The 17,129-nt window shown below is 42.5% G+C and overlaps 1 long non-coding RNA gene across 3 annotated transcripts in view; it reads right to left on the reverse strand.

Annotated features, from left to right (window-relative positions):
• Positions 1-14,724, reverse strand: part of LOC106038607 (uncharacterized) — a 45,247-nt gene extending 30,523 nt beyond the window's left edge. For all 3 annotated transcript variants that reach the window (XR_007165814.2, XR_010834823.1, XR_010834822.1), the window contains exons 1-2: positions 14,565-14,724; positions 14,240-14,372 (exon numbers count right to left, since the gene is read on the reverse strand). This is a non-coding gene — a long non-coding RNA (uncharacterized lncRNA). The remainder of the gene's footprint in view (positions 1-14,239; positions 14,373-14,564) is intronic.
• Positions 14,725-17,129: the final 2,405 nt, after the last annotated feature.

Consider the following 17,129-nt stretch of genomic DNA (forward strand, 5'->3'; position numbering starts at 1 on the left):
TTTTAAATAAACCAATATACACTATCATTTGGGAATGAGCAGGGGGGCATGTGGTTGTTAATGTTTATCCAATGTAAAAAATAAAGGCTTGGATCCATCATAATGACAATTTTGTGTGACAAAAGATCAACTGATAAATCAACTGGAAAGCTAATATAGCTCAGCAAGTGGCCATAGGTGTAGAAACTACCATCTGGTTGCTCAACAGGGGTATTCACCATCTACGTTTAGACCTTTAACTCAGCTACTAAGTTAGGGCTTTTATATTTAACCAGCTGAGAGTCACCCTGTTCCTAACTGGGATGCACTGGATGGGTGCTGGGAGGTGCCAGGACAATAAGGAGCCCCTGTATGGACCAGTGCCACAGGGGAAACCTTCCACTATCCTGACTGGCCCTGCTGGGAGAAAGAGCTGAGAGAGAAACCATTCCTGAGGAAGACCCTTCTGGTCATGAGTTCTAATATATTTCTTAAATTTTAAACACAAAACATCTATTATGCATTAAGCAATTACAAATGATTATAAAGATTCTTCCTTGTTAAAATAGTTTTACCAATGAATATAACAGTAATAATAATAAATAATATACAATATTATATTTATGAGAATCTGAGCCATGCCAGCTTGGATTTGCAAAATATTTTTCATGCTCAGTTTGTAAAATGAAGGGACAACAAATTGCAAAGTGAAATGACTGGAATACTGACAAGAGTGAAAAGCTGCTGATAAGAGGTTCTTCAATGTTACAAACAATTACAAATTGAGATACAATGACATAACACTAAAACCAGTGTAATTCAGGTTAGAAGTAAGGCACAAATCTAACAAAGATGACAAATAGCCACTGGCGTCCTTTGTGGCATTTTGTGCTGGGATCTCCATCGTGTTCATTTTTAAAGCAGGACATGACATCTTTCCAAAAGCTCTGTTGTGCTTCAATTAAGAATTCATTAATCTAAGTCCCATCAACTATATTATAAAGGAGATCAGACCAAAAGATCACAATGATAAAAAATAAATGGAATTCCTCTTACCTAGACTGTGAATACTTTGTCAAATATCACTCTTCTTGTTCAAACATTAACACTTCCACATATTAATTACTAGCCCTGTAAACTCAGTCACCAGTGTTTATTGAGCTCCTTGTAAATGCAGAAATCTTTATCCATAAACAGTAATAGGGTGATCTATTGCTCACATGGTCATTTCTGGTTTTACCAAAGAAAACGCTCAAAAATGGATTTCCATTTCTAGTACTTCATGATTAAAAATGCAAAATTTGCTTTACGGCCTTAATCTAAAATATTCCTTTCAAATTAGGTATCGTAGCAAACCCTCCCACCCCTGAAGGTCTATTTCTACAGAATATGTAGAAAGAAAAAAAAACACAGATGTGAACGTAGTCTGACTGTATTTGTCCAGACGTCTAAACTTCCATCAAAGGAACAGGCTCAGCTCAATACATAGGCTAATTCAGTATCCCAACAATGTAAAGATAAAGGATGCAGGAGCTTTTGCAGCTAGTCAGAAAAGAAAGACCCAAGATGTCTATGTAAACCACTACACACAATCTCTTGCTGCACATCAACCCATTAATTCACGTGCTTTCCTTTTTATCTGACTCTGTAAACAGCTGCGGATTGCAGACAGTCAGCAGGTAAAACAAAAGAAAGCAAAACCCAAGGGGAAAAACAAGAGACCAAAGAAATCCAACTCAAGAAAAAAAGGAGCCGGTTCAATATGACAATTCCAGTCACTCTCAGAAACAATTTTCACCTGCCACAGTGGCGGGGGGGAACACGGCAGCAGAGCGTGTGCTCAGGTTTGGTTTCCAAAGCCTGTTTCATTCAGCAGTGTTACCTGACTCAGAAGAGAGAAGAACAATGACGATGAAGAAAAAATAGTGCAGTGGTATAAAGGATTTCTAATGGTTTATCAGCCTTTTCATTTTCTGAGGCTTCAGTTCGTATCTACCTATGCACAGTAGTAAACACGACGACAAAGCCATTATCCCCAGCTTGCTGGGGGCTGCATGGGGTGCACATGAAAAGAGCAGATAAGCTGAGCCCAGTTTCTAGGAGGTGCCATTAACAAAAGCAGAACTCGCTTTAGTTTCCCAGCAGAGAGGGTAATACACGAATTGCTGTTTCTCCGTGTTAAACCCATTTGATGTCCATCTCAAACAACACCAATGCTTCTCTTCCCTCTACCTGCATTGCCACTGGAAAGTGCCCGTTACTAGGGCCAAACATTTTCTAAAGGTAAAACAAAAGTTTCTACTACCACATTTGTTGACGGAATAACTGTTCCTGAAGTCCATTTACAGCAGCAAGACTTCAGCCAACTCTGCGCGGTCTGAGCTAACATACAAGCCCATGGCCTCTCCTCCTTTCCCCAAACCAAGTCCTGAAGGACCATAAGAACCTCTCCAGCACACCCAGAGCCAAGGACAGCCTCTGACCATACCCACATGGCACATACCACAATGCTGTCCATCATCACAGTAAATTAAAGTTAAACACACCAATGCATGTGGCTGCCACCTTTCCTGATGCATTGGCCTCCCTTCAGCCTACTTGCAGCCACTGCAGACAAGCTGATCCCTAGAATAAATCTACTGATTCCATTACCTTTGCTCATAGTGAAAGGTACTTTGTGATATATAGACGCTAACACAAAGAAACAGTAAGGAAAACATATCCTAAGAACTCTAAAAAAAATACAGCAGTAGAGAAACATTATGATTTTCACCCTCTTGGTGCCCGCCCCATATCTAGGTTCATTACTAGAGCGTGTACCTATTCAGGATACTGCATGCTACCCACCATATATGACGTTCATTAATCTAAAAAAAGGTATATATTACACTTCCTTTAGGGAACAACTTCTGTATTCATACCTACCTGCAAATTACTAAGAACACTGCTGGTGCTATAAAAATAATAAACTGCAGTAATAAGTTGTATTTGTGAATGCACTGAGGCTTGATCAACCCAATGCTCATGCCAGAGCAAAGATTTCATTTCCACTGAAAAAAGTAGTAAAATATTCCTCTACAATGGGCTCCAGTGAGCTTTTTAGATCCATCAAAATTATGTTCGTCTTTCAAGAATTACATTGGCTTCAAATCCTCAGGTTGCTCTAGGAGCAAGTTAGCTTTGTTATTTTAGATTAGCTTGGACTCACGGTGCGTATCAGCTAACAACTTAACAACACAGATATTGAAACATTTATTTCATGAATCCCCAGATTTATAAAACTGCGTTTGCCTATACACCAACATGGCTCCAGCAAAGTTAATGCATCTTTACTAATTTGTGCCAAAGGGTAAAAATTATTGAGAAATTCTGACCGCACCGAACTCAGCGACAATTTCCATTGGCTTCAAAGCCAAGATTTTGCTTCTTATTTCTAGAACTCCTCCCAGCCTTTTACAGCATCTCCTCTTTGTGTAACCAGAGGATCAGCTTCATCCCACCTCATTTCAGGGGTCCAACCGCTGTTCAATAAGGTCTAATAGGTATTTATAGGAATGAAAGGGGCTGCCTAAGGATGATTCAGCAATTCCAACTCAACTGAACTTGGAAAGTCTCTCTCCCCCTCTCCGTAACATGGAGTAGCTTTGCTCTAGACTGAAGTGAGGAGGCTTGAGTCAGAGAGGCAATGTGAATACTTGAAATAGTGTATTAAGGTTTAAAAAAAAAAAAAAAAAAAGTGACCAGAGAAGGATTCAGAAGAATTGGTCCAGCCTCTAATCAGAGCTGAAAACATAAATGCACAAAAACAACTAAAAAAATGAAGGTTTCAGGATGAGGGTTAGACACAAAGAAGATCCTTTATCCTGCCAGTCCCTTGTTCAGCAGTGCTGGGACAGGTTCCCGGGGCCACGCAGCAGAGGGGACCTCCTTGCCCTCCCTGGAAGAAAGGGTTTCATTCAACAAGAACATTTATTTAACCAAGAGCACGATATTATCTAATAACATTACTCCAGGGAGGACACCCGTGGGCTATACAATTTAAACAGGTATTTTAATAAATATCGTGAATAACAGACAAGGAATATGCACTGGTCCATGTGCTCAAGTAATAGCTCACTTCAGATGTGGAAGTCACTGTACAGCTCTTAGAGACTGACTTTTCCCTTTGATTTATCTAGGTCTTTCTGAAATTACTGACAAGCACCCAAGATGCTCTCCCCAGAAAGGAGGACTGTGGGAGCTTGGATTTAATCACCCCAACCCTTGTGTATGCAAGCCACATACTTACATTTGATGCACGTGCTGTAAATTTTTTCATCAGAGAATATATAAGGGGGGTTAAAGTAGTGCTCAGAAGATACAGCTACACAATTTCAAATCCTATTATTTGTTGACAGGATTTATGAAAGTCCCTCCCACACACTGGTTTGAAAGTTAGGCACCTCATTTCTTCCCACACTTCCTCAGGCATCAATCTATGGCCCTTAGATTGTTGGCTTGCTTAATTGTAATTCTGCAATATTTAGACACCTGCGGAGGGAACACTGCCATCACTTCACATTATTTTTGAAGCCTCCCTGTTTGTTCCCTTTGCTATTCTGCTTCCCTTCCGCCCCAGAACATGTCACAAGGGTGCTGTAATGGGCATGCTTTGTTAAAGCAGTTGTCTCCAGTCACGCAAACAGGGCGATGAGGCTGCAGAGCAGAGCATGCCTTACGCTTCTTCAGGCTCTCTAGCCTTCACAGGACAAAACAGGTTTTCTCCTGGTCACTTGTGAAAGATCTGTTTGGCAGGGACACCAGGTAGTTACCTGGTTCATCCGAAAGCAGGCTGAGCTACACATAAACCACCCTTAACAGGCATTTATCTAAGCTGTCCTTAAAATCAAGCAAAGAACCTCTCTAGGGAAGCACAGTACTTTATTGCACTTAGCATTAGAAAAGTTTTCTGAGGTCTAACCTAAATACCCCTGGCTGCAGGCATGCATAGATACTTTAAGTCTATTACAGCTTCTCACAGCGAGCACTTTTCCCTTAGTGGCACCTATCTATATATACTAAGATGATGTAAATCCTCAGTTTCTTCTTTCCTGAATTAAATTAGGAAAATTAAATTACAGTAGTTCTTCCAGAATTTAACATCTTGTAAGCAAGAAAACAAAGCCTCTTGCCATTCTCATCTATTACTCATCTTAGATAGAAAACAGATAAGGCCCCCAAAGTACCACAGAAGATAAAGAAATCACGCACCTTAAACACAGCTCTTGGATTCTTCCCAGATTTACGTTTGCCTTTGCTATGGTAAAGAAACTTTAACTCTTACTTATTTTGTGATGGGAAACCGTTGGGTTCGGTCAACTAATAATGCCTAATTAATTACTCCCTGTTTAAGCATTGCACTTTGGGGTGTTTCCCTCCTAAACATACTTTGCAGGAATATTTGAAAACTTGACCTTATCGATCAGCAAAAAGTTCCCAAATTTCTGGAGAATTCTGATCCTTTTCTGCAAAGTCCCTGCAGTATACTCAAATATGCTCAAATCCAGAAGCTGAGACCTTGATGAAAATATAGAAGCGGACCAGACCAACAACTGGAGTTCATTTAATATATGCCCATGCATGACTTGGCCATTGACATTGAAGTCTTATTTCCATACAGTTTTCAACCAGCTAGGAACATACACTACAATGATTTTGTCTGGAAATCACTCCCTTTCTGTTTTAGGAATAGCATGTTGTGTTAGGTCGCTTACCTCTTGTATCTACCATAAGAATGGAGAACATTAATTTATCATGACAACAACCTTGTGCATATTTCAAGCTGGCTTTCTCTTCCTGCAGTCTGCATACACAAATTCAGGCTGGCTAAGTACCACGTTCCTCCCAGAGCTTATTTTCTTATCCTGAGTTCATCTCTAGAGTTTTCTTTCAAACAGCTTTCTTGTTTAGAGCACAAAACAGAGTGCTCTTTTCATTCCTGGCTTTCCACCAGGTCACAAAGCATTTTCACCTCATTTTTTAAGTAGGACTTTTAAGAGAAATACCATTTGACTGATTTGGGGGGATGTATTGCCTCTCTGGTTGAGACAAGGGACAAGCACTTGCTCATCCACTTTCACCACAACTTCACCCACAGCCAGTTGTAATCTCTGTCACAGAGATCCTAAAGCATCTGACAGGAACAACTGGGTTTTACTGGGATGTGTAGAGCAAAACCACATGCAAAGTGTGGCCCCTTTGCGTTCCCGCTGAGCTGAGCTGACACACTGCAGATCACAAAGTAGAGTGCTCAGTACAAGAGTGTTTTTTAAAACTTTTACAGATTTTTGGAATATCTCCTGGGAACATCCACTGATGTTCTTCAAGAGTACTACACAAACTTGGAGGAAAAATTACCTCTGTGTCAGGAGGTTACATAGCAATATCTATGGAAAGGAAAGGAGAAATCACTCACCTCACCCCATTTAGTGAAAAAAAAGAAAAAAATCATCACTAGAGAAAGTACATCAAACCCGCTGCCGGTAGCCTGTCACCACATTTCTGTATCTAGGTGCTTCAGACAAATATTCAGGTACTTCATTTCCCCCTCCTCATAGCAAGAGCTTACATGAGAAAGGAGCCTAAAAAGAGCAGCACAGAGTAGGCAGTGATTTTTGTCACCCTAAAGAAATCCTTTTCTTTCTGTACTATCAGTTCAGGCAGAAAAAAACACTGTGCACCATCTCAGCTTCTCCTGATTCACTGCTTTAGGCTGCAGTCCATTGTCTCAGGCAGTCTCCATCTTTTCCCATACTCATTGACAGGAAAGGATGAGGAGCTGCCAGAAAGTCATACTTTGCCCATCTTGACATATCTGCCTTATTCTCTGACACCATTCAGTGTCATCTTTGCCCTTTGTGGCCTTTCCTTTTGAATTTTCTCGTGCTCTTCTGTCACCTCAAAATGCTGTAAACAGGTTTCGACAGAGCTTGAAAATACAGTCTCTGAACCTCAATGATTTCCTTCACAAATACAATGTCTTTAATATTCAACCCCTCTCAACCAGCTTCTGCCATTGAGTAGTCTACCTGTTCTCTGCCATGCTACTGTGTTGGCAACCTTGGTGACAGCAGTACTTTATTCCTAAAACCTTCATCTCTCCAAATCCTGGAATTATGCATTCCAATGTCATGTCTGTTCTTTCCTGTGGGCCACATCTTTGTCCAGTCCAAAGACTTCAAAGTGTATCTTACCTTGTACCTTGCTGGTCTAATGCTCAGTCAATGCAAATATTATTGTTGCATAGATTTTAACAATTTTCAACCACAATTTCTTTCTGTTAATCTGAGAATGTAGTGTTTCACTGGTCCAGAACTGAGTCCTCAGTTTCTGGAATACTGTAGACAAAAGCAGCCAAGAGTAGACCTAAAATGTGCTACAAATGGATTCATTAAAATATCAAGCCAGGTTCTTCCAAAGCACGTTTCCCACAAAACACATATTTTCCCCAGGGCAGCCCTGCCTCTCACTGAACTCTCGCTGTGCCTTACACCCACTCCTTGATAGCTGCTTCTTTCTCTCCCACGCTCGAGTCTTTGATCTTGCTGGTGAGGAAGGAGGCAGCCTTTAGTCAGTCCAGCCTGTCTCGGCAGGTGGTTTCTTTACTACAGCCATCTGTGTGCTGTACCACAGCCAGCTGATCGTTTCCTTCACTGATGCATAATGACTTATTTTGAACCCAAATCCTCAGGAGCCGTATGCAATTGAGCTCTGACTGATGGGCCTGGAGCACAGGAATTGTTTCCAGGTTCCCATTCTGCTCAACCCATGTGCTCCTGGTGGACGCCCGTGTTCATTGGGCTCACAAGAGACTGCTCCATCTACAATAAGGTCTCTGTATCCTCATCACCTGCTGAATGGGAGTGTATTACAGTTCAGCATGCAGAGAGCCTGAGGCCATCTTACTGTGTAGCAGAAGAAAAACAGGAGCACAGAGTAGTGGGACCTTGATAGCAGTATTGGATTACAGGCTTTGAGAAATGGAATAAAAAAAGATATTGAGACAGAAGAGAGGAAGAGACAAATAGATCACATTAATGGAACAGATATATTTGTTCTTGATATGCAGCTTGCCCTAAATAATCAGAATTGTTCTCTTCATTTGTATTTAGTTTGCAAAAACCAAATCTGATTCAAATTACTAAAGAATAAACTGCTTGGGTTCCAGTACAAGGACTGATAAATAGTTGCATTGGTCTTCAGCAGCCTGCATTTTTATCTCCAAATGGCTGAAATCTCCCAACCTTGAAAGATCTGTCTTCATTTCTGAGATTGACACATAGCAATTCCTGAATCGTCTTCATAAGTGTTACAAGGCTTGTTAGAGCAGCACGGCGAGCAGCTCCGCACCCCACTGGGCCCCCGTCTCTACCTGAGCTATCTTGCTGTTGTAAGATGCATACACATCGTACTGCACTGCAGACAGCCCTACCATAGCATCTCTCACACCACAGGGAAGAGGGTCAAGATGCTGCCAAGGGCCAGGAAGAGAGCTGGAGAAGGGTTCAGGGGAGTGCTCCACTGACAGACCTGCATGGAGAGAAAGGGGAGCTGGGAGAGAGGGACTGAGGAGGAGAAGATAAGGTCATCTGCAAGGGCGGCTCTGAACACAGATTTTGACAAGTTTTGATATGTAAAAATTTCCTTTTCTGCAAGGAAAAGAGGCTCGCACTCTACAGTTACACACTCCTGAAGCAGTTTTGCTAGGAGTTACTTTAGTCCTTCTGAAGCCTGGCTTGTTTGATTCATTTCCCCACAAATATATTGATGCGATGTTATTCCCACCACACAAGGGCCAATATAAGGATGTTGTTGCATTTCAGCCTGGTTTGCTGTGAGTTGGTAGGCAAGAATCATGCAGCTAGCTCAAGGCTAGCTAACCACGATGTAAAACACACGCCAGACCATTGCTCAGAGGTCCCCTTCCTAACACCAGGTCCTGGGAACTGAAAACAGTGTCTGCCATATCCTGTGCTGCAGCATCTCTGCGTGACTGAGAACAAGCAGGTCAGGGGAGGCCTCTCAGATGAAGTCTTGAGGAATTTCTTTGCCATTCAGTAGGGTTGAACAGACTAACATCTGTCCCTGGAGGAGACTTTCAGATTGTTCTCCTGTATTTTCTCATTTGTTTTCTCAAGGACCTTGTCAAGGAGAATACTCCTAATGTATCTACTAGACAGGCATATACCCACAGCAAAGTCCTTTTTTACACAATGTATAGCTTTTCTACCTAGTTCTTCCAAAGCCTTAAATACAGAAAGTTAATAAAATAAACTTATTTTTCTCCCTCCAACTGAGTTGCCAGATTTTCTTTCCTCATTAACGCTGTATAATATACCCTTGATTTGCAGCCTTACTAAACTTGGCAAATCTTTTGTAATACAATTATAAAGTTTGGTTTAGAGATGAAACAGAAGGCATTTAACCTGTCAAAAACAAAGTTCAAGCCTGCAGCTTCCTGTATTTCTGCCACTAAAGATAACAGAACTGATCCTGGAGGTTTTTGGTTTTTACATAAGAAAACCTCTGAAGGTTGGGAATTTTGAATAAGTGAGGACTCACGGTGAATATGGCTTCAAATCCCAGCTATCCTGTCCAAGGGCATGATAAATTGCTCTCACATTGGGAGTCTAACAAAGATAAAGGGAAAGGAGTCCTCCCCTCAGTCTGGCATCCTGGTGCTGCTAATGAGTTGTAAGGGTTACAGCAGCAGCCAAAGCACCTACATACCCTCTAAAAGGAGGCTGTTTTGGTGGGAGCAATGCTAGAAGAGAATTAAATAAACATTGTGTCCCTGTCCCCTGCCCCCCTCGTCCCTCTGCCCCCCAAAAAAGAAAAAAAAATCCTCCATGTACATTGCTGAATATTAACTTAGTGTCAGGTCAACCAGTCACAACCTACTGCAGCTCCCTCCCTCCAGGGAGGAAATCTCAATGACAATACTCAGCTGATGACAGTGAAGGATGGATCAGAGGGCACAGCCAGCACAGCACAGCCTTGATTCCCATCCGTTTTAAAAATTTTCTTCCTTTTTAGACTTTACACTTCACTCTCAGTGTCACCAAAGAATTGAGTTTTTCACCCAGATGGCATTTTCAGGGCACAAGCTATGTCAACTACAATATTATTTATCTTAGTCTTAGTCTTATTTATCTTAGAAGCGAAACACAACCCATGATTATTCAGCTAAGGGAGTCCTATTTCTGTTTCTGAACATCTCTCTTCCATTCGCACATGCACTGCAAACACGATCCTTTTTCAGTACGTGCTAGGGCAAATGAGGATTCATTTCAAAGTCATGAAGATAACACAACCTAAAACTGACAAGCTTAAAACTGAACTTTATATTTCTGGGGCTGAGAGCTTTAGTTGCAAACTGATTCAGCACTGAAATTTTGTTGCCCAGTTCTAGTTGTCCAAGTTACCCTTTCTAATCAGATTATGCAGTTAACAAATGCCCTGTTTTATTTTGCAGTCGATTATTGCATTCACCTTGTATTCACCACCAAGCAAAGGCACCTCTGCATGTTATCTTACGTTATCACATTTTACTATTAACAACAGGCTATGTAATGAAGTCAGAAACTCAAAGAAACCCTCTATATAAATAACCTGTAGAGCAAATGGAGATAGAGGGAAAGCAGTTATGAAAATGCCCAAGAAGTCTGTTCTGTATAGAGAGCATGCAAACATTATAGTGTAACACACCTGAAGGTATTTGCATTTGAAATCTTCCCCCCTGTTGGGTTGCTGAGGAGACAAACACCTTGAGCTTCAGGGTTCATGGAGTCTAGTCACAAACACCATCTCAAGCTTTAATTTACAGAACAAAAGAGAAATCGTGGGAGGGGGGCAAAGAAGAGCAGAAAAGGCAGATAATGAAGGATTATTTGTCACCTATACCAAGAGTGAAGTCAACACCTCAGTCGTGGCAGACCTGCCACCAAATTGCTGGGGGGACACAGTAAAGGACTATGCAGCTGGAGAAATTGAGGAGATCTAACATTAGAAACAGGGCAGGCAGCGATGGTGGAGCCTTGTTTTTGTCACAGGTTAGATTTGACTGTGGGTAGCACTTGGAGTGAAATTAAACAAGGAGGGAAGTGTGATATATGGAGTAATAATTCGTGTCAAGAAGATGGTTGATGTTAATAAAGAATGGGGAGATGTGGGAGTGTGGCCATGGGGGTCGACAAGCCCCATGGTTGGTGATAACATCAGACTGTTAACGATGAGGCCATCAGGAATGTAAAGAGTTTAGAGGGAACAAAGAAGGGTGATTCAGGAGACGCCTTGCCGTCTCGGGTTGCCTGTTCTCCCGCCGTTAAGGCATGGAAGTTGCTGGGGGTTTGCTGGTTGCCGGGCAAAGTTGTTTGACCAATGAAGAGTTAGCGGAAAAGGACTGCTGTGGGCCGAATGGTATAAGAAGGGAGCCTGTCCTCAGTATGGGATGCAACACGATATGGTGAAGTTCTGTCATCAATAAAGTAGTAGCAGTTACTGAGCCTAAAAGAACCCTGGTGTCCGTGTGGTCGTTACGCCACAAACGGCACCCGAACAGGGACCTGAAGAAAACGAACAGGGACCTGAAAAAAAACCAGGAACAGGGACATGAACAACAGGAACAGGGACAGGCTAACAGAACAGGGACCAGGACAGGAACAGGGACATTGATCGCGTAATGAAGATGGGTTCAGCCAAACTCAGCAAACCGCTCTAAGAAGCTCGTAGAGACAGTCGCTGGAAATAGGCGCACCGGAGCTGGAAGGAAGCTCAAGCTGAGGGAAGCAGACCCGCGCACACAACTGCCCCTCACTGGCCGAAGGTATGCAGTTGCGTGCTATGGGGAATCTATACGTCCTTAGAAACAAAGACTGTCCTGGTAACTTTACAGCTTATACCCTTTATTAACAATCAGACAGTTTATGATCCTGAAACATGGGACCAAACTGAGGTCAAGGTGTGGGACTCTGCTACTAAAAACGACAACGTTGCGGTGGGATTGCTCGGCACCTGGCGAGCAGTCTCTGATGCCTTGAAGATCCATGTGGGACCACAATCAGAAACGTGTGGTTTGCCAGACAGTGAGGGAGCTGCGGGCTCGTCCACCGATCCCTCTGCTACACCATCGGCCCCCCCGCCGCTACCGCCATCGCAGGCCTTTGCTGTTATGCCCACGGTGACCTGGGCGTTCCTTTTGATCCAGGCCCTGTAGGCCATGAAAAGGAGCCGGATCTGTTTCCCTTCGATCCGGGAGGAATAGGATACATAAGGCCCGAAGGCCGAGTTGCTTAACAACTTAAAGTGAGACATATTGTTCCCACGACTAGCCCTGGAATTCTGCGGTGTTTGTAATCAAGAAAAGGAATGGAAAATGGAGACTGTTATATGATCTGAGAAAAATTAATGAAGCCATGGAAGATATGGGAGCACTTCAACCAGGATTACCAACTCCAACTATGCTCCCCCAGTCATGGACATTAATAGTAATAGACTTAAAGGACTGTTTGTTAAACACTTGCCAGAATTCGGAAAACTTTGCCATGTTTATGTTTCAATTGATACCTTTTCTGATTGTACATATGTATAGGCGTACTTGGGTTTCTTACGATGTAAAAGCAATGTTCTATATATTTAGAAAGTTTGACAGTTGTGTGTGCGTGTTGGTAGAGCGTAGACTCCCCGTGCAGCCAGTGCTGTTTACTTTATGAATATTACTAAATTCAGATTGAGTTGTATCTTCATTTATAACAGAAGGGAATCACTTCAGAAATGGCAAGACAGATGCTGTACATCTACATGTCACAAACTGCATAACAATAGAAAATACCCAACTATCCATGTGGTTGGGATGTCTTTCTACAACACAGAATAAGGTATACTCTGCACACTGCTGGCACCAAGACCCATGCGAAAGTCTCCATTACTGTTTGAACTGACTTATGAGCTATTTTTCTTACAATAGCCTTTTCAAAATGTTACTAATAAAAGCATCTCCTGCTGCTCTGACAACACTCTGCACTGCTCAGTCCAAATCAGACTTCTTGTTCTTGCTGTCTCCTGAACCTTACCCAGCCCCTTTTCCACCTGCCAAGCATCTCTGCATCTTCCTATTCACTCCTAATCTTATGTCTCTCTCCTCTACTACTCCCTTCTCTCCAGGCCACCATCTCTCTCCAGCTTTTCCCACAAAACCTGCTATCTTTGCAACACTATTCACCCATACCACCTCTTCTTCGAGTCTCCCCCCCCCCTTAACACCTGCTTCTAACAGATACAGATCTACTGATTTCCTTTCCAGAGAAGAGTTTGTAATAATGAGCAAAGCCCTCTGATGTTTTGCAGATCTAGTTCCAGCTAGAAAAGCACCCTACTTCTTCCCAATTTCTCTTCTTAAAGGACATGAAAAAGAAACCTTGCTGCTATACAGGGGAATTAGCAAGTAATCTAGTGTCCTTCGCTGTGTCTGTTGTCTTTCCAACATCTTTGGTTTGCATAAACTGGATGCATTTCAGGAAAATAACAGTCTTATTAATTCAGGTTGAGTCTGGTTGGTGCTCAACACGTAGAAGTGAGTTAGCATTTAAAATGTTCATAGTTGTCATACGCATTTAAAGGACTGGCTCTTGACAGCCATGAACGCAATACAGCAACCTCATACTTTGTGACAGCAAGAGTACTTGAGGAAAAGAAGCTGATGATTGCTAACAGAGACTCCAAATGATTATTTAACTACTCCAGGATCCCGAGGTTAAGGTAGAAGCTTATCCATCAGAGTCCTACTCCTGGAGCTACAGCAACACATGTTGGCCCCCTCCAAATTTCCAGTCCCCAAGTCCACTCAAAGTGATTAAAATCCTCCTGCACCAAGGTGAGAACAATCCCCACGTTGCCACCTGCACGCTTGCAGCAGCACAGCACCAGGACAAAAAAATATGTCAGGCTTGCACTACAAACTCTCCTTTCACATTACCTACGTGGGAGGCTGATATTGGTATTTGCATGAGAACTTCAGACACACAGCAGCACTAGCACAGTAATACAGAAAATTAGGAAGTCTGTGCCCCCGATCCTTATAGCAATAAGGACATAAATAGAATTGAGCTGCTTACATAGGCACTTTCAGGATGAAATTATTTTCAGACAAGAAATATTACTTTTCCATTAAGTATATGTACCTAAAGAAAAGAGTAAGCAATTCAAATTAAAACATCTGCCATACCAGCACAGGAGCAGCCTTCTCTTCACACGTCTCCTTTGCCTGTGTTCCCCAGTGCAGCAGCCTCCATTCCCTTTTGGCTGGCCAGGCAAGTACAGCCCAAGCTGTCCCGGGTCCCTTGGACAGGACACATCTCCTACATCACGAGACAGTGCAGGTGATCAGGGAATAAAGCAGAATCAACATCCCTCCACCCTCGTTACAGAGCCAGTGCCCAAACAAATTCAGACCACAACCAGACCTCATTCAGTTCAATCCCCAGGAACACGTGCTCACACACACAGCAAGTCACACCACCACCCAAACCTCCTTCAAAATTTATCCTCACCCTAATTTAATTAATCAGAAAGATATCATCTCGGTCTGCCACACAGGTAGCCAAGGAGGAGGCCAAAGCTGCCTTTTTCTTCTTCAGTTAAAGCTTATTTAAGAAAGAGAAAAACGAGTTTAAGAATAATCATTGAGTTTCCCCTCCTTCCAAATATTACTTTCCACTTTTAGATCGCAGTGTGTCATCTGGATGAGCACCTTATCACTAGCCAACAGGGGAAATTCAGTGTTTGTATTTATATTTGCATTTATATGGCATTTTCATACACTGTATCTCAAACCACTGACAGAGCAATGAATCACAGACCTGGGGAGTGGTGGCTACATGCATCGCAGCAGCAGCACGCAAGCGGTACAGCTGGAAATGCTTTGGGTGCTAATTAATCTTGGCTGCTACTAATTCACAGAGAGGAGAGCCTGGCCTGACAGATTTGGCTCTGCATTGCAGTTTGGAAGGGACCTCAGAGAGACAGCATCAAAAATTTGCTTTGGGAACATCTGACATCGCGTTTCGTTCAGGGGATGGGACCAGCATGGTGCTCTCAAAGGACAGCACGTGCTGTAGGCGCCTGACTATAACACTACAGTGTGCTATGGGGTTCAAGTAACTTCTTCTTTTATTTGGGTACACAAACAGAATACATGTGAACTATCTACTTAGGAGAACAATTGGAGACATACTAAAAACTCACTGGGTATGTTCAGGAGAGGAAGAAAAGGAAAAAAAAAAAACACTACTCAGCTTTCTAAAGATACCACAAAAGCCATAAAACTCAGCCTGCACAGAATGTGGTTCTGGATCTTTGCAAAACATGGATAAGGCTAGCAAAAACAAAGGGATCAGACCAGAGCACGTGGTTCTCATCCCTGAGATGAATCTTTAATTCAAGATGCGGGACTAGAGACAGCACAGATCTGGCATGACCACTAGCAGCAGCAAGACTTGCTGTGCTATGGGGAGCAACCCAGTGATCACGCAATTAATAACACAGCCACTTTGGATGTGCAAATAAGCTTGCTTCCCACGGAAACAGAGACACTTCCAGGGTCACTGAAACTGCCCTGTAATGCTAGCAGGCAGTAATTGCTGTATTCACGAGCAAGTCGGGATTCCCGCAGGACAGTCCCTTTCATGCAACTAAAAGGAGGGGGAGTGTCCCCTAACACCCTTATCCTGTGCCTCCTGCAAAAGGTTGCCCCATCAGGGCCCCAAATAATTCATGTTTCTCATTCCTCATCAGCCCTCGCTCTTGCTGTCCCTCTCATTCCAGCAAACTGGGTAGTACTGCCGAGGCTGCAGACTGCTCTGATTAATTGCTCTCATTACCAGCTCATTTTTAAATTTCCCTTCATTTTAATGCAGAACTTTCCTCTGGAACCTGAACTGCAATAAGTGAAAAGCAGCAAGGAGTACACCAGCAGGATCCAGTGGTTGGCAAGCAATGACCACTTTCCCCAAAGGGAGAAAAAGGAAAAGGCAACCCTTCCAAAGACGGGGTATCGATGAGCAGTTGAACCCAATGCAGACCCGCAGAGGCTGTACAAGTCCCGCAGCATCCCCACGGCCCTTCTCCTGTCTCTGGTGCTGCCGCAGAGGTAACGGCAGGGACTTGATGTTCAGTGAGAGGACAGGCAAATTCCTCTATAGAATTGGCACATTTCCAGTAGGATTTTCTTTGAGATATAGGTGAAAACTGTATAAAATGCCAAGCAGTTCTTAGAGGTGAATCAGGTGACTTGCTGTGACTTACCATAAGCATGGAAAAATAGCAAATATCACTCTTTTCACTTTAACATTGACAAACACACACACTGGAACAGAATGAATGAGAATGTAAACTTGAAAAATTAGGGAAACAGAAACATGTTTTTATCCTGAATGGAGGAAATCTTGAAGTCACTGCATACACCAGTCCAAAGCAATTATTCAAATGCACTACCAGTAAAAGGGTGAATGATGATTGTTCCTTATGGATTGCTTTTAACAAGTGCAATACTCAAGAAAGAGGTATTTTTCTACATAAGACTCGAACGTGCAGGCTTACCCCTCTATTGCTACCATTCAGCTGTACTGGGGTGTAATCAATAATTTAACTTATCTTGCCTTGCCCTGGCAAATTCTGGAGTCATCCTGTTGCTATAAAGAGTGCGTTCAAAGTGTCTGGCTCACGAATTAGAGGTTCTTAACGACTGTTCCTGATTATGGAAAAGGAAAAAAGAAGGTCTGTCTTGTTACTGTCTGAAAGATGCTAACAGAAGAAACAGGAGAAAACTATTCTGTAGTGCTGTCAGTCTTTGAATACACGGATTCAGATCAGCAAAGAGTTCCCACTGTTCCCAAACTTCGCGCTTCATCACTGGTAGAAGCAGATGAAGGACGTCATGAGCCATAGGCATAATACAGCTTCTCCAGATATGAAAATGGAGTTAAAAAAAATCATAATTAAAAAAAAAACAAACAAAAAAACCATAATAAAACACAGGTCCCAAGTCTAGTTCTTCTTCCAGTACAGTTTTTAAAGGCAATAAAGGCATTCAGTATTCTTCCTGTTGCAACTGAAAA

This window comes from Anser cygnoides, chromosome 13 (genome assembly GCF_040182565.1).
Source record: "Anser cygnoides isolate HZ-2024a breed goose chromosome 13, Taihu_goose_T2T_genome, whole genome shotgun sequence".
Lineage (NCBI taxonomy): Eukaryota > Metazoa > Chordata > Aves > Anseriformes > Anatidae > Anser > Anser cygnoides.